A 16,978-nucleotide genomic window follows, 5' to 3' on the forward strand; every position below is an offset into this window, starting at 1 on the left:
GATCTGTAGTTGTGGTCCTCACCAACTGGTTGCTCTGTGCCTTGTGATAGTTATAAATTTGTGTGTGCGCTATTAATCGTTGGGTGTAGGGCGGGGGGTGGGGGGGGGGAATTCGATGACCAACAGCAATGACATTGGAGAACATTTTAAAAGTTTCAACCGTCCCAAGATGTCAGTCATAATCTAGCATTACTTGGGCTGAGCCCGGAGCCCTCACCTACAGTTCATCAGAGTAGAAGAGAGGATGAGATAAATCAGCTAATGGTCAGATGGCACCGAGCTTTCATTTGAATACAACAAGGTGGTCCAGCTGACCCAGTCGCATCTGACCCGGCTGATTGATTTCATCCGGCTCTCTCACTCTCACTGCCTGGCAAACTGTCCTCTCACGGCAGGCACGGTTGGGAGGAGATCTGTTTGCCTTCCCCTCAGCTCGAGAGGGACTTCCTGACAGACTGCAGTGCGTTGAGCCATGGAGAGTGGAAATAAGGCAGGAATCTCCTTCTGTCAGATAGTGAGCTGGTGGGGTGGTAGGGAGAGAGAAGGGGAGAGAGAGTGATTGAGAGAGGGTGAGGGGGGAAGAGAGAATCAGTGGTGGGTCCTTATTTGATGGTTGTTTCCAATTGCTGGTATCACTTTCATTTTCGTTCTTTTTGGTTCTACGGAAGGGAAATAATCTTTTTTCAGGCAACGTTTCTTCAGCTTGTCGCTGAAAATGTTTGATGCTCTTTTTGCTTTCAGTGGGAGTACAGTCCTACGGTTGCCCTCCAGTAACTTGCGAAGTGGCCATTCTTCATATGTAAGCTTTTACTGTGAATGTTGGTTGGCGAGCAGTGTGACAGTGGGTAGACATCACACCGCAGTCTGATTTGATGCTCACTTGACATTTGTTCACCTTCCAACACGGGTCTCTGCCTTGTCTGAGATCAGACAACTCAGCACAGATTCAAACTGGAACCTTTTATCCGTAAACTTTAGGCTGATAAAGGAAGTTTGTCGCTGCAATTTTAAAATGCATTCTTTAAAATGGGTTCAGTCTTAGCTTTATTTGAAGAGGGTTTTTTTTGTTGAGGAATGGAGCAAAGAACATTTCAAACCAATTACAATACAATAAAAAAAATTACATTTCTACACCTTTCATATGGGGAGGACAACCGAGCCGGCGAAGTGCTGAGGGGAAAGATATAACGACAACAACAACGTGCATTTATATAGTGCCTCCCACGCAGAGTAGCGTCCTAGATATTGAAAGATTGAAAGCTTGAAAGATGATCGAAGGTGCAGTCAAAGAGGTCACAAGCCATTTAATTGCAGATAAGGTGCAGATACTGTTCTTGAAGTGGGTGAATAAAATCCTCGCTTTTCAGGATAGCTCTGCCTTGAACCAGACAGATCTCGGAGTTCTTGGGGTTGCGTGATCCCTTTGAAATGCATCATGTTGCAGAAAATTAAGGTATTTTACATGCCCCATGTCTATTGCTGTTGGGAGTTGAATCTTTGTGTTTTGTTTTAATGTCATTAGCCTTTTCCTTGATCCGAATAATGCTAGTTTCTGCTACACCATATTTTCTAGGCAGTAGCCAATTAGCACAGCACTTGTTGCACTGTTTATTGTAGTTTTTTTGCACTGTTTATTGCAATTGTTAACAATGAACAGAAAGTGGTAACTGATGAATAGGTTCAATCCGTAAAATACAGAAAGCAGTAGAAAGTTTAAAAATTGTTCTGTTCACATTTTTTTGCTTCAATAAATCAATGAAATCATATGCATGTGTTTCTTATTGAAAAGCGCGGAAACCAGAACATTGTGTTGGAGCACTGCCTTCTTGTATGAACTGTGTTCATGCGGTAACAGTTGTCAAGACTTCTTGCTTGCTATCAGTGAATCTGCCAGGATCTGAGCTCATGGCTGAGGCTGACATACAGTATGAGGGGATTGCTGCATTGTCAGAGGTTCGATCTAATTATAATAATTAGATTATTTATTATTTGATATAGCACCGTATCTTGTCTTTGGGACGAATTCAAGATCCTCATCCTCACCTACAAGGCCATTCACGGCCTCGCTCCCTCCTACCTCTCCGACCTACTATCCCCCTACCTGCCTGTACCCTCTGTTCCTCTGGCTCCTGTCTGCTCCACATCCCCCGCCCCAATCATCATCATCGGTGGCCGGGCCTTCAGCCTCTCAGCCCCTAGGCTCTGGAACTCTATCCCCCAGTGCCTTCGCCGCTTCCTCCCTTTCCTCCTTCAAGGCCGGTCTCAAGACCTTTCTCTTTGACCGAGCCTTCAGCTCCCCTCTCGACTCTCTACCCCCTCCTCGCTCCCTCGCTTCCCTCCCCTCACCCTGACCATTTCCCCCCTGCTCGGGTCCTGACGCAACTGTCCAGCGCCTTGGGACGTCCTCCCGACGTGAAAGGCACTCTATAAATGGAATCTTGTTGTTGGTGTCTCAAAGCGCTTCACAGAATATACTGTAAAGTGAATTGACTTTATTTTGTGGGCGAAACGTGGCAGCCAATTGCGCACAGCAGTGTCCCACAAACAGTCGTAGATTGAGTGAACAAATTATTATTTTTTGTTGGTTCACCTTACAGAAGAAACATTAAACCAAAGTCCCATCTGCTGTATCATAGAATTATACAGCACAGAAGGAGGACATTCGGCCCATCATGTCTGTGCCGGCTCTTTGAACAGAGCTATCCAAATCAATCCCACTCTCCCGCTCTCTCCCCATAGCCCTGCAAACTTGTCCTCTCCAAGGTTATATTAAAGATCCGATGATAAAATTCAACAGGAGAAAGGATTTTCTCTTTTTTTCTGGCCAAAAATCCTCCGGATAAATTGGTAGTTCACTTCATAGGTATTTATGGGATCTTGCTGTGTGCAAAATGCATTTTCCTACAAATGCAATCATTACACGAAACGCGGCAGCCAATTGCGCACGGCAGTATCCCACAAACAGTCGTGGATTGAAATGACCACTTTATTTTTTTTGAGAGATTATTATTAGGCGTGTGGAGTAAGGAAACTTGTCCAAGGTTTCGCCCTGCCGGGAATCGAACCCAAATCTCGCATGCAAAAGCAAGTGCTCTAACCACTGAGCTACAGGACTCCACGTTATTCAATACAAAAGGATTTTCTCTTATTTTTCCAGCCCAAAATCCTCCGGATAATTTGGTAGTTCACTTCACATTATATTCACTGTATGGAATGCAAAGACTAAATGAGAAAATTCATGATTCTAATGACCCAAAAATAATTCATTCTGTCGGGATCTGGGCAGACGATGTGTATCCAAAGTGATTCTTCCAACTATGATCTGCTCTGTTACCTTCATCCCATGTCCTCACAGAATGAGATGCAGCTCTTTCAGACCTTTGCTTTGACACAGCCCTATTGGATTGCACACAATTTCATCCCCCAAAATTTCATATTTTCAGAAAAACATAAGGCCACATCTTCAAAATTGTGTTCCAGATTAATCACCGTGACTTACAAGAGATGCTTCAATTTTAGGGTCACCACACGGCCCCGACGTCTGAAGGGAGCAGCTTACAAGGACAAGCAGAGAAGGGGGCAGGGAAAGAACAAGGAAACATTTTTAGATGGAGGATAGAAGATGATGAGATTAGAGGTATTGATCTCAGTCCGAAACACTGATTGTCCAGCGTCTTGGGACGTCCTTTCAATCTCCCTGCTTCCCCCACGCCCCCCTGCCATCCACCCTCCCTGACCCCCAGCTCAGGTCCGAAACTGTCCAGCACCCTGGGAAGTCCTCCCGATGTGAAAGACACTATACCAATGTAATTTTGTTGTTGATGGTGCAAGACAAAAGGCAACGGGGATTATAGAACAAACAAATGCATCTAAGAACCAGAGGATATGTTACTGGATTATAGAAGAGGGTGAGGGGGTGAGGTGAGCCTGGGAGAAGATGGGAGCTGTGGTTAGGGTTAAACACAAGTCGCTGGGAACATGCAATGAGTCAGGCAGAATCCATGGATAGAGGAAAATGAGCATCTGCAGTACTTTGCCTTTAGCAATACTAAGAGTTCATCGAAGGAGCTCCAATGGCGGAGTGTTCTTTTGCCTGTGGATTTTCTTGTGTTTTGTAACATCGCATGTTCTTTCAAAATATAATAGGCGAGGCACTGGATGGCTGGATATTCTGATGTGGTCCTGGCTGCACAGGTTACTGCAATTCTGTACTTGCTGGGGATACTAGTTAATTTAGTTAAGTAGATGTTAACAAACTAATTCTGTTAATACCTGTTTTAAAACTCTCTGATTGTGCTCCTTCTGTATTTGCTGCAATAAATGTGAGACATCTTTCCATGTAACTTAGTGTTATGTATCAGAATATAAATCATCTTTTGGTTCTTCAATGTATTAATCATCTATTGAGAATAATGTATTCAGAACTACTGTAACAGAAATAATTCAACTGATTCTTCCCCCTTTCTCGTTTGCAATAAATAAAACTTTAGATTATTAAAACGAGCAACATTGAATGAACGCTTTATTTACATTTCTAAATAAAGGCTGGTTTACTATCAACTGCATTTGAACAAAGTAAAAACTAAGGTGTTCTTAATGATAATTGTGGAGTCCTGTAGCTCAGTGGTTAGAGCACTCGCTTTGCAAGCGAGAGACCTGAGTTCAATTCCAGGCAGCACGAAACCTTGGGCAAGTTTCCTTACTCCACACAGAGCCTAATAATAATCCCTCCAAAAAAACAAAACAATAATAAATTGGTCATTTTCAATCTACGACTGTTTGTGGGACATTGCTGTGCGCAATTGGCTGCCGCGTTCGCCCACAAATATACAGTCCATTCACTTTACAGTGTGTTCTGTGAAGCGCTTTGGGACGTCCTCCCGACGTGAAAAGCGCTATATCAAATGCAAGGATTATTATTATTATTATTATACATTTTGCATACATGGGTGCTGCTATGGTTTGATTACAGTTTGTATGTACTGTACTTTAGTTCCGACAAAAGGTCATCGACCTGAAACGTGAACTCACATTCTTCTCTCCGTAGGTGCTGCCTGACCTGCTGAGTGTTCCCAGCGACTTCTGTTTCTATTTCAGATTTCCAGCATCTGGAGTATTCTTTGCCTTTTGTACTTTAGTACATGGCGATGTCCTGTAGATATATGCAATGACCACCGGAGGGCGATAAAAGCCTAGACATCAAAGTAAATCTTGAATTTTCTCCTATGTCGCTTTATGTTATCGCAAGACTCCGCCAGAAAAGTGGAAGCACATTCAGTTTGTTTGTGTCTGACTTGGTTGATTTTTTAAAAAAATGTTAATTTACGATGCTGACTCGAGCTTGGGTTTTGAAATCTCCTGCCTTGTTCTCACCTATTGGGCTCTTTTTGGTGTGGTACTGGAGGATAGTGGTACAAATTAAATGTTCTTTGACCGATGTTAAACTGGTCACATCCAGACCAATTTCTGATCCGTGATGAGTTGGCTGGTCTCAACCGGTGCAATGAAAGCGTTAGAACTGGCTGCAGTGTTCCTGAGCTCGGCCGATAGCCAGCAAAAGTTCTCGCACACCAAGCTGTATCCTGGTCGCACCTGAGGGTCACATCAGGGGTCTGTGGATGGTGGATAATGATAAGGAGCAGGATTTCTCTTCCCCCATTTCTGCCCAGGACCAAAACCAATTGTAATAATCATCCTTGCATTTGAGATAGCACTTTTCACATCTTCTAGACGTCTCAATACTGTAAAGTGAATTGACTGTATATTTGTGGGTTCAATTGCCTGCAGCAGTGTCCCGCAAACAGTCGTGGATTGAAGTGACCAATTTATTATTTTTTTCTTGAGGGATTATTATCAGTCATATCAAGTAGGGAAACTTGCCCAAGGTTTCGCCCTGCAGGAAATCAAACCTAGATCTGTCGCTTGCCAGGCGAGTGCTTTAACCACTGAGCTACAGGACTCCTAATGTGCCAACTGCTGCCGTTTCACCCACAAAATATACAGTCACTATACTTTGAGACGTCTCGCAGATGTGATAAGGCGCTATATCAAATGCAAGGATTGTTATTAGTCGTAGTAGTAGAAATCAACCAACTCAGGACAGATCGAAAGTGCTCCGAGACGCCATCCGGCATAAAGGGCGCTACATAAACGCAAGTTGTTGACGATATTAATTTGTGATCTTCCTTGAAATTAATTTTTAAGTACATTATCCTTGTTTCTAAAGGGGGGAGGGGGCAGTGTAAAGAAGGGGGGAGAAGGTCCTTCTGTACATTTTGTGGTTGTTTTTGGAAACAAAAGGAAGGAAAGGTTTGGAAGGGGGGGGGGGGGGGGAGAACCTTTACCAAAATTATAACTTCTAATTATCTACCCAGAACCCCCTCCACCAAAAAAAACATATGCTGGTCTTAGTTGGAACATTTTGTCCCAAAAAAACTTTTGATACCACACACACACACACAATAAAAATACGCTTATAGCCCAAAGTCAACCAAATACCAGCCCCAAAAGTAGTGCAATATTATGAGTTGCTGGGGAGGGGGAGGGGGGGGGAAGAGTGGCCAATTTTGGGGGGGGGGGTGTAGTGCTTTTTGAACTTGTGTTTTGGACGTTTATAATAATAATAATAATCCTTGCATTTGATATAGCGCTTTTCACGTCGGGAGGACGTCCCAAAGCGCTTCACAGAACACACTGTAAAGTGAATTGACTGTATATTTGTGGGCGAACGCGGCAGCCAATTGCGCACAGCAATGTCCCACAAACAGTCGTAGATTGAAAATGACCAATTTTTTTTTATTATTGTTTTTTGGGTTTTTTTGGAGGGATTATTATTATCTTGTTGGTACTCGTCAACGTTTGTCAGGTTTAAATTTTTTTTAAAAAAGAATTAGAAGATGATGCACTCCCCAAAGCCGTTGCTGCACAACAGCACACACACAAAAACCCCAATACACGCCCAATTGGGCGTGAAGCCGCCCAATCTGCACCAGGGCCGCTGGACCGGCGCTGCCCCTTTAAGGTGAGGGCGGGCGCTCGGCGCAGGCGCAGACGCTCGGAGCCGGGCCCGCGGCGGAGGATGCGGCGCGAGAGAGAGAGAGAGAGAGAGAGGCGCAGGTAAACGGCCACAGTCACCACAGCCCCCAAACCCCCCACACACACAGCCCCCCCCCCCACACAGCCCCACACACACACACACACACACAGCCCCCCCCCCACACACACACAGCCCACACCCCCCCCCCACACACAGCCCCCACCCCCCCCCCCACACACACACAGCCCCCCCCCCCCCCCCACACACACAGCCCCCACACCCCCCCCACAGCCCCCCCACACACACAGCCCCCCCCCCCCCACACACACAGCCCCCACACCCCCCCCCACAGCCCCCCCACACACACAGCCCCCCCCCCCCCACACACACAGCCCCCACCCCCCCCCCACCCCCCCACACACACACAGCCCCCACCCCCCCCACACAGCCCCCCCACACACACAGCCCCCACCCTATCCCCCCCCCCCCCCACCCCCCCACACACACACAGCCCCCACCCCCCCCACCCCCCACACACACAGCCCCCACCCCCCCCCACACACACAGCCCCCACCCCCCCACACAGCCCCCCCCACACAGCCCCCACTCCCCCCAAACAGTCCCCACCCCCCCCCACACAGCCCCCACACACACAGCCCCCACAGCCCCCCCCCCCACAGCCCCCACCACCCCCACAGCCCCCACCACCCCCACAGCCCCCCCCCCCCCACCTACAGCCCCCACAACCCCCATCCACAGCCCCCTCCCCCACAGCACCCCCCAGGACACAGTACTGCAGGTGGTTGGCAGAGGTGCCGGGGCGGTTCTGGCTGTGAGGAGGGGGCGGTCAGTGACCCTGACCCTGGCCTTGGGGAGAGGGGGCAGGTGCTGAGCACTGGCGGTGGGCGGCAGAGCCACTGGTCGGCACTGGCCGTGGGCGGCAGTGCCACTGGTCGGCACTGGCACTGGTCGGCACTGGCCGTGGGCGTCAGTGCCACTGGTCGGCACTGGCACTGGTCGGCACTGTTGATGCTGAGCCCTGGCGGTGGGTGGCAGCAGGACTGAGAGTTGGTGTGTCATGTCAGTCGTGTCGGGCTGTTACCGCTCAGCCCTGGCACAAAACAGCAGCTGTGTTCGCCTGCCACTACACAGTCACTGTGCCTCACAGTAAAACATTATGCATTGCAGCACTACATTATAATAATAATAATAATAATAATAATCTTTGCATTTGATACAGCGCCTCATCACATCTTCGAGACGTTTCAAACCGCTTCAAATACATCAAATGCAAGAGTTACTAACTTGGGCCAGTTTACCTGGAAGTCAGCTTTTTTCCTGCCATCCCTACATGTGCTTCGTTCGTTGGTGTTTAATGGGTTGTGGGTCCGGTTCCTTCCTTCACAACCTGATTGCTGTGTCTGTCTGTAAGTGTAGAAATTTAAAAAAGGAGGTTTTAATATAGTGGAGGAGTTCAGGGAATGAGAGCAGAATCTTAGCTGGTCCTTACAGTCATCTAAAGCCGAGACAGTTCTAGCCTTCAACAGGCTTGGGACAATTTTTGTGGTGGATGTAGTTCAATATTTTTTATGTTCTCAAGGTGTGCTGACCTTGGTTTGTGTATCACACTGCACTGTTACCTTAAATTAATGTCCGCGTCAGTTCGTTTGCTGACGGTGTCTCAGAATTTACACCAAGCCACTTCCGAAGCTACCCACTGCCTCACTAATCACTAATCTGGACTTCGCTAGTTAAAAATTGCTAATCACCTCTCTTGCCACGTGAAAGTAGTGCGGTAGTAACTTGTACTTATGATTTCTCCATGTCACTCAGCATTGTGTGATGGGGGGTAGGTGTGGGTGGGTGGGTGGGGGTTGCGTGCTATAAGGTCTGGGACCTGAGATTCCACCCTGTGAGACCATTTTGGTTTGAATATTTAAGACTATGCAGAATTGTGGCAATACTGTATATTGAATTCAGTCGTAATGTGGAAGCTGACATTCTGAAGTTTTTGAGAAGAACCTGCTTCCAAATTCTCAACAGTGTCAGTCCAGATATAATTTTGGGCCCCTTGTTCACGATCCCAAGCATCCAGGGTGACTTCAGCTGAGATGAAGAGTGGATTTTACCGAGAACTAACGCACACAGTTTTACATACAGAAGAGAGAAACACTCCTTTGTCTCTTTATAATAAATGTGTACCTCAAACAGAAATGAGCATGAGTGATTGAGTTCACACGCAGGCTGTGAAAGGATGGTGAGACATACAGTATTCACTACTGCCTTGAATGTTCTGTTTTGTGTTTCTTGACTCATTCTCCAAATAGGTGCTTCTGACAATTTAAAAAGAGTGGCATTGTGTGGTCAAACTAATGGAAGGAAAGTTTCAAGACTCTGTAATTTTTCAGCCATGATCGTACACGTTTCTGATTCAGCCTTCTTTTACTTTTACTTGAATGTGTCTGACAGATTATTTATATATGTGTTGCACGAAAGAGTAAAAGGCTGATTGAGAAAAAAAAATGTGAAGGTGCTGTATAAATGCCATTTGTTATTGTTGCGTTCTATTCGAGCCTGTAAAAGGTTCCTGTTTTTAACCGGCAATTGTTTTGTTTGGGGTGAAGGGCTGTGTGTGTGTGTGTGTGTGGGTTTGAATCTGTAGCCTTTCCGCTAATTATGGCTTACGTTGATTTTATATCATGGATTCTGTAGCACAGACTGAAGTTGAGATGTTGATAAACGAGTATTGTTCTTTGTGCGCCGGTTGCTTTATCATTCGCAAATAACATGGGGGTGGGGGGTTTGGTGGGGGGGGAGAAATGTGTAACTAAAGATGTGAAACTGTTGACAAGTTAGAAACTGAAGCAGGCTCTGCACATCACTGAAGACCTATCACAAGGTAAAGAATATTCAAATAATACTGACTTGATCTTTATGAATCACTTGAGCTTCGCCTTTATGGTTTACAATATTATCTGAACCTCTGATTAGATTTCTAGTATAGAATCACTCCAAGCCGACACTGATCGATTATGTTCTGTCTTGTGTTATCTCCAAGGGTTTGAATGTCTGTTCTGTGTTACTGAAGCACACAACAGAAAACTGAAGACAGCGATTGAAACATCAGTTTCTATCAGTCACTAAAGGTATTGGGAATACTACAGTAGTATCCCATTATAATAAGGGTTCACTTATTGCATGTTTTGCATGTGGACTGTGACATTTAATTTCCCCCAAATTTAAAATGTATGCAGAAAGTTTGCTTCAAATCAGATTGTCTGACTTCAAAAACCTGGCAGACTTCCAATGCCAAAAAAAAACAGTTGCTGCCGAAGTAACTTCCTGCACATTGTGCGTTCAGAGGTACCCCAATAACCCAGATGTCGGTTGTTTTTTTAGCACGAGAAGCTATCCGGCACAGGAAGCCAGCTTTATGGGTGCTTGCACAGCACATGCAGACGGGTTGGCCTGTGGTCAACACCTTTTATAGATGGATTTTATGGACGTTCAACTACCACCTTATAACAAGGATCTAATGTAATTCCACGTGGAATTTATGTTCTGTAATGTTAAAAATTAGAGATCAGATCAAATAGCTCAATCAATGCGGAACTGTCAGCTCAAGGCTCAAAGGGTTGATGATCATTCTGTGAACTGTGAAATGTGTTCTGCTAAAACCCAGAGATCAGATAATCACTTTGGAGCGATTGTGCAGCACTCTCTGCTAGTTGTTTCACACATGCACTGTTTCAGATGTACGTGAATGAGTTATTCTGATCTCATCAGTTTGCTCTGAGTAGTTGATACACTGTGAGATTCAGAGGAGAGAGGTAATTGTAACGTCATTGGTGTCAATTTATTAAGAAAGGTTCCAGTCAGGTTTAGTTGGTAATGCTGTCGCTTCTGGGTCAGAAGGTTGGGGGTTTGAGACGCACACAAGCACTTGAGCGTAATCCAAGATGACATTCGAATACAACATTAAGAGAGCACTTTGTTATTGGAGGGATACATTAACTTTGTGGGACATTAAACTTAGGTCATGTCGGCTTGTTCTAACAGTTCAACAGAATGTTAAATATCCTGCAGCACTGTGTCCTAACTAATATTCAATTCTCATCCAAATTCACCCAAGTGCTTTTGATTTGTCATTACTGTTTGTGAGTCTATTTAATAATCCCATTTTAAAAATAATTTGCCATGTGATGTGCTTTGAGACATTTTGATGTGGTACATCACGGTGTCAAATACATGTTTGTAATGATGCTCTCTTCACCTTTAGGGTATCAATTCAGTTTAGCCTGAAGGGGATGGGGGATTTTTTCCCGCAATGCATGAAATTGGGCAAAAACTGACTCAATCTAGGTTTAGAGCATAAATGAGTTCATAGCCCCAAAAGCCCTGTAACTGGGTATTGTGATTGGATGCTTCCATCTGTCTGGTTATGAGAATTAGAAATGTCATTGGAGAGGACATTACGTAACCAGTTGAAATAGGAATAAAGGTTTGTTTGGTGAGTGCAAGGAGTGCTGCTTGTTATCTGTGACTTGCAGTTGAGTAATCTGGATTGAAACGGGAAAGAAGCTGTCATAAAGAGGGAGTTTTTTTGAATCCCACTATTTGTGTAAGCAGTTTCCTCGACAGATGCTAGCTGAAGTGAAATATTGGTTAATGCCTGAAATTATTCCATTCAAAGCCGATCTGATTGATAGCTCTACGTGCAGAAAATCTCTCAAGGCTGCACAGCTGTTATGCTGTGAGTACAGTATTTGTTCCTTTTTACTTTGGGTAAGAGAGTGCGTGACTGGGTTGCGTGTGAGGGCAGGTAGAGCATGAGGGGATCTGGGCCTGAAATGTTTGCAGTTAAACACACTGGAGCTTGGCACAAATCGCTGTAAGCTCTCCTGACATTTGCAGTTATGTAATTGGTGTGGGCGGACACTGGGAGCGGTTAATTTCAGTGCTTTGATGATTCACATTATTAACAAGAGTTCATCTGTTCCAGTCAGGGAGAAAGGAGGTGGAGCCAGGAATGCTGGCGAGCTGATCCTGTTTAATCATGTACATTTTGAGAGGGAAGCTGGCGGCTACTAACATGTCTATTCCGAGAAAGCCTCACTTACCACAAACGTATGTTTCCATAATTTGTTTTTTTTTGGTCAGCCAGGTGTCAGACACACGCGGAAACCCATCACCATGCTTGAGAATATCCAAACTAAACTGAGAGTTCCATGCATCTCACTTAAAACGCATGGAGATTCCAGAGATATTTGTTTGAAGGGAATGCACACTCTCTTCCTGGAGGGATGCATCCCGCTTACCTAATTCTGGGAAGTACAAGGCGCAGGTTGGCAAGAGCCAAGTTTTGGGGACCCCAGAGTGTGCGTTGGGGTACTACTGGAGTCTAACCAGCTAAAACCGCATATCTTACCATTGATAGCACTGTCTGGCAAGCTTTCCCGCTATTTGTCCACCTAAGTGACCTTACAAGGTTGGCAGAAGGAACCTCCCTAGCTGACAATTTTACAGATAGATTGGTCGTGGCTGTGTCCAAATTGGCTGCTGTGTTTGCCTACAAGTCTACAGTTGCTACACTTAACAGTGATTACTGGGAAAAGCTTTGACACACATTGATGTAATAAGGCTCCATATCAAATGCCGTTATTATAAATCCCACAATAGATGGCTATGGTCTCGGGCTCTGAAGAGTAAATGTGAATTAACAATTTGGATTTAACTAGCTTGTGCAGAGGTGATGATTGTGTAGAACAGATTTCCCAGTAGGAGATATTTAAGGTGGGTTAATTTCAAGAAGTAATTCAATAGCTATATGATGGATTGAGGTCGGGGTAAGAGATATCGTGAACAGTGGCATTAAGAAATGGACCAACATAATGGTCTTGCATGTTGTGACTGTATGAATCGCTCAGAATAGAGAGAGGTGTTGAAAGAGATGCTTTAATTCCTACTTGCTGTCCTCTCCCACAGGGTCCAAATAACTGCACTAATCAAATTAAATGTGGAAAGTAAATGGAAGTGTCCCTCGTGACTTTTCATCAATGCAAGCATTGTGTGTGCCGTCTGCTCTCACTTGCTTATGTTATGTTGTGCCTCTCAATTGGAAATTAGAAATATCATTTGCATTCCGCCCGGCTGTAACAGCACAGTGAGTTTACTTGTGTGACGCCAGTGTGACTGGCTGCGCTCTTTTGTTTAAAGGGGCAGCCCCTTTTCTGTAGCTCCTACCCACAGTATTTAACAAAAGTGTTGTAGTTGATTCAGACAGGCTTTATCTTTTTTTTTTGCATTCCCATTGAACTGAAACTCTGTTGCGTGATGAGACGTTTCCCCTGGCGACCACACTAGGAAAGAACCAGACGCTTGTCTGAACCATGACGGAATGAATTTGAATGAAGAGCAGCCTTGAGATCAGACTGTGTAGTGACCGGCTGGGAGCAAATCCTGCCTCGGAGCTGCAGTGCCACAAAACCATCCTGCTTAGACAGTTGTAGAATCCAGATTTGGGCTCCGAGCGGTGCTAGAAAGAAAAGCCATTTTTTTTAGCAGAGAGCTGCCTCGCTGAGGGCTTGTGATGTGAATGAGGCAACTGCACTCACGCTGCCCATGTGGATTAGATTCATTAAAGTAATGAACTACAAAATACACTACACCTTACAGTGAATCCTGTGAAGCACTTTGAGACCTCCTTCCGATGCGAAAGGCACAGTATCAAATGTAAGATACATTGTTTTTGCTGAATTCAGAATTCAAGTTTTTGGGTAACTAAAAAAACAGTACTTTTCCAACTCCCCCAACGACTTGGTAAATCAGTGTAGTGTGGAGCTGAACCATCTTATACCTCGCTGAATCTTAAATCAGCACTGAGTTAGCTGATTCTAGCTGTGCGATGCTAGGTGTGCCATAGTATCTGTCAGTGCCCTTGAATTAGTTAGGGTGGGAAAATTCTATTAAGAGTTTTTGTTCCCAGTTGCTATCCAGTAACCCCTGCTATTATTTGTTTGTTGAAAGCAGCATCAGAATTGGATCCCCCCCCTCCAGATATTCACTGCCTCGGCTCACACGGGAAGGATAGTTACTTGGATGAAATACCAGATAGCGTGCAGTGCTTTTGACTTAGCATGAATTAGGCCCTTCAGAATATGTGGGGAGAAAATTGTATGGAGGCTTAGATCCTTAAGGGACTGAGTGTGTTTAAAAAAAACTCAGCAGAAGCAAAATAGCCTTGAAGTGATAAAGTTAACATTGTCAAACTCCCACACACACCACCGGTGCGTACTGCTTTATCAGGAGATCAAGCATCTGCAGAACAGGCTGGAGCACAACGCCTGACTCCCTGGGCATCATAGAATAAGCCGTGAAGGTACAAGTGAGGAGATTGAGGTCCTGGTGCTGCCAGTGCAGATGTGTTTTAGCTGAATCTCCGTTGGTAATCTGACTGCCCACCCCCCCAGTCTTAGTAGAGCTAGCATGCCACGTGCCAAGCCTCAAAGCAATATTCCTGGCAGCGGGTTCATGTTCTGTTGCCAAGAAAAGGGGAGCTTGGGTTTGGCATTAACTGTTTCGGGACTGCAACTCCACTACATCAAGAAATGGAACCACTCATCTATTGGTGCTCCATTACCTGCTACTGTCAAACTGCTTAATTCAACTCCTATAGTTTGTTAACAATTTAAATGACGCAATAATCAGTTCAAATTATGGCATTTGTAATACACCAATGGCAAAATATCTCCGATCAACCAGTCTGGGCCTTTTTAATTGTAATAGGTCAGTTTTATACTGAACCATAATTTTCCCTCATAACTTTATCCACCTGTCCAGGAATCTCTATATTTACCGTGCCATTTCACTAAATTCAGGAGTGTGATTTAACCAGGTGAATATGTTTCAAGAAATCCGATTGCATGTATCATTTTTCAGTGCTTCAGTTGAACATTGGTAGAGGTAAGGTTTGCTGGCTGATGCCAGTTCAGCTCAGTGTCGGTTTCTGCTCTGCAATTTAATCTATTTTGGATGTCTTACTGAGATGTGGTTGAAATCTTGGGCTTTCATGACTGTTACTTCCTGTGTATCCAGTTGGCTCGTTTGCTGCTTCCCAGGAACATTGGTGCTGCAGGAATTCAATTTGGAATTGTTTTACATGCTGAGAACAGTGTTACAGTGATTAAATGAGCTGCACAATTTGATCGTTTTGGTAGGAGTAGTTGGTTTTGTGTGTCTATTCATCCACATTGAGGCATGAGCTTAGTCTCGGCTGACAATGCAATAATGGGGAGCTCAGCATTGTCGGAGGTGCTGAAATTCAGCTGTTGCATACTTGGCTGTGTCTCAAGTGTTCAGAGGAAACGTTGGGGGTGGTGGTGTGGGGGTGTCTTCCAATGTTTATGCAAAATGTTGCCCTTTACACTTAATCGCAGGCTCTTTTTGCCTTTTTTTAAAAAAAAAATCAGGAAAAAGTGTCCCATGAGTAGCTGAACCATGCATATGGATCTTAGGTTCAGTGCCTTGGGACGTCCAAGGCGCTCTATAAATGGAATCTTGTTGTTGTTGTTGTTCAGTCATCACAGCTATAAGAATTGTTGGTACAGCGAGTTTCATGTCGGGAAGACATCCCGAAGTGCTTCACAGGACATATTGTAAAGTGTGGTGACTGTGTGTTTTGTGGGTGAACGTGGCTGCCAATTTGTGCAGAGCAGTGCCCCACAAACAGCCCACAAACACACCCCCAACACTGCACTGGAATGTCTGCTTATACATGTGAAATCAAAGACCCCAACTTGGAGGTTGAACTCTCAACTTGCGTGTTAGCTGGTTTCAACTGGGCTTATTGGTGCTACAGTTGTCCGTTGGACCATGGTGTTTGTGCTCTTAATTGGTATTCAGTGGCCATTGCTGGAGATGTATGTTGGGTGAGGAAAGCATCAGACTTAGCAGTATTTCTCTTTAATTCTCTTCGTTCCTGAATCTGTAGCGCTCAACCTATGTAGAAAGAAGGAAAGAATTGAAGGATTCAGAAAGAGACCAAAAAATTGATAGAAAAACTCTTCGCAAACCTACTATATTTGTAATTCAGAGGCATTTTAGATGGAGAACAGGCTCCAAGAGTTTTTATAATAATAAATAATAATAATCATAGCATTTGATATAGCGTTTTTCACGTCTTCTTGACATCTCAAAGCGCTTCACAGAATATGCTGTAAAGTGAATTGACCGTATATTTGTGGGCGAACTTTATTAACAATAATTGGCAGTGTTAATAATAATTAACAAATAATTATTAACAAATAACATCTTGCTCAAGCAATAACCTGCTTGAGAGCTATACTCTTTATTTGCAAAGGTGTGCTTGTTAATTATACATAATATTTAAGTTTGTTAAAAATTTAAATGCGCCAACACGTAGATACTTTCTACATGATTAAAATGTCTATCACTTGTTTTTCCAATAAATGGTGAATATGATTGTTTTCCTTCCAGCCTGTTTGTACTGATGTGAAAGACACACAATTGATGTCTGTGGGCAGAAGTCATCAGTGACTGCTCACTGCTGTTTCGCTGAGCATATTGATGGCTGTTCCCCCGAAAGATGATGTTCGTAGCCGGCTAGTGCCATCAATGGAATAACACTGTGAGGAATTCTGCCATCTGCAGCTTCACACCAAGTGTCCAGGGGAAGTTAAGCAAACGATTTGCTCTGGATTCTCTTTGCGGGAAAACATCGGAGACCCTGCCAGTTTATCCTGTGGTAAGTTCCAAGTGCAGTGCAGCTGTGTTCTTACATGGTCCTCTGGGTGCATTATCTCAGAGGCCTCTTAATAATGAAGCATGACACAAATTGCTGACTTCCAGATTGTCGGGTCGATGCTGATGTCACCTTCTGTGCCTTGCTCATACACGATAAGTGCAATAAGTGCAACTGACAAC

This window comes from Callorhinchus milii, unplaced genomic scaffold (assembly GCF_018977255.1).
Source record: "Callorhinchus milii isolate IMCB2004 unplaced genomic scaffold, IMCB_Cmil_1.0 Scaffold11, whole genome shotgun sequence".
Classification (NCBI taxonomy): Eukaryota; Metazoa; Chordata; class Chondrichthyes; order Chimaeriformes; family Callorhinchidae; genus Callorhinchus; species Callorhinchus milii.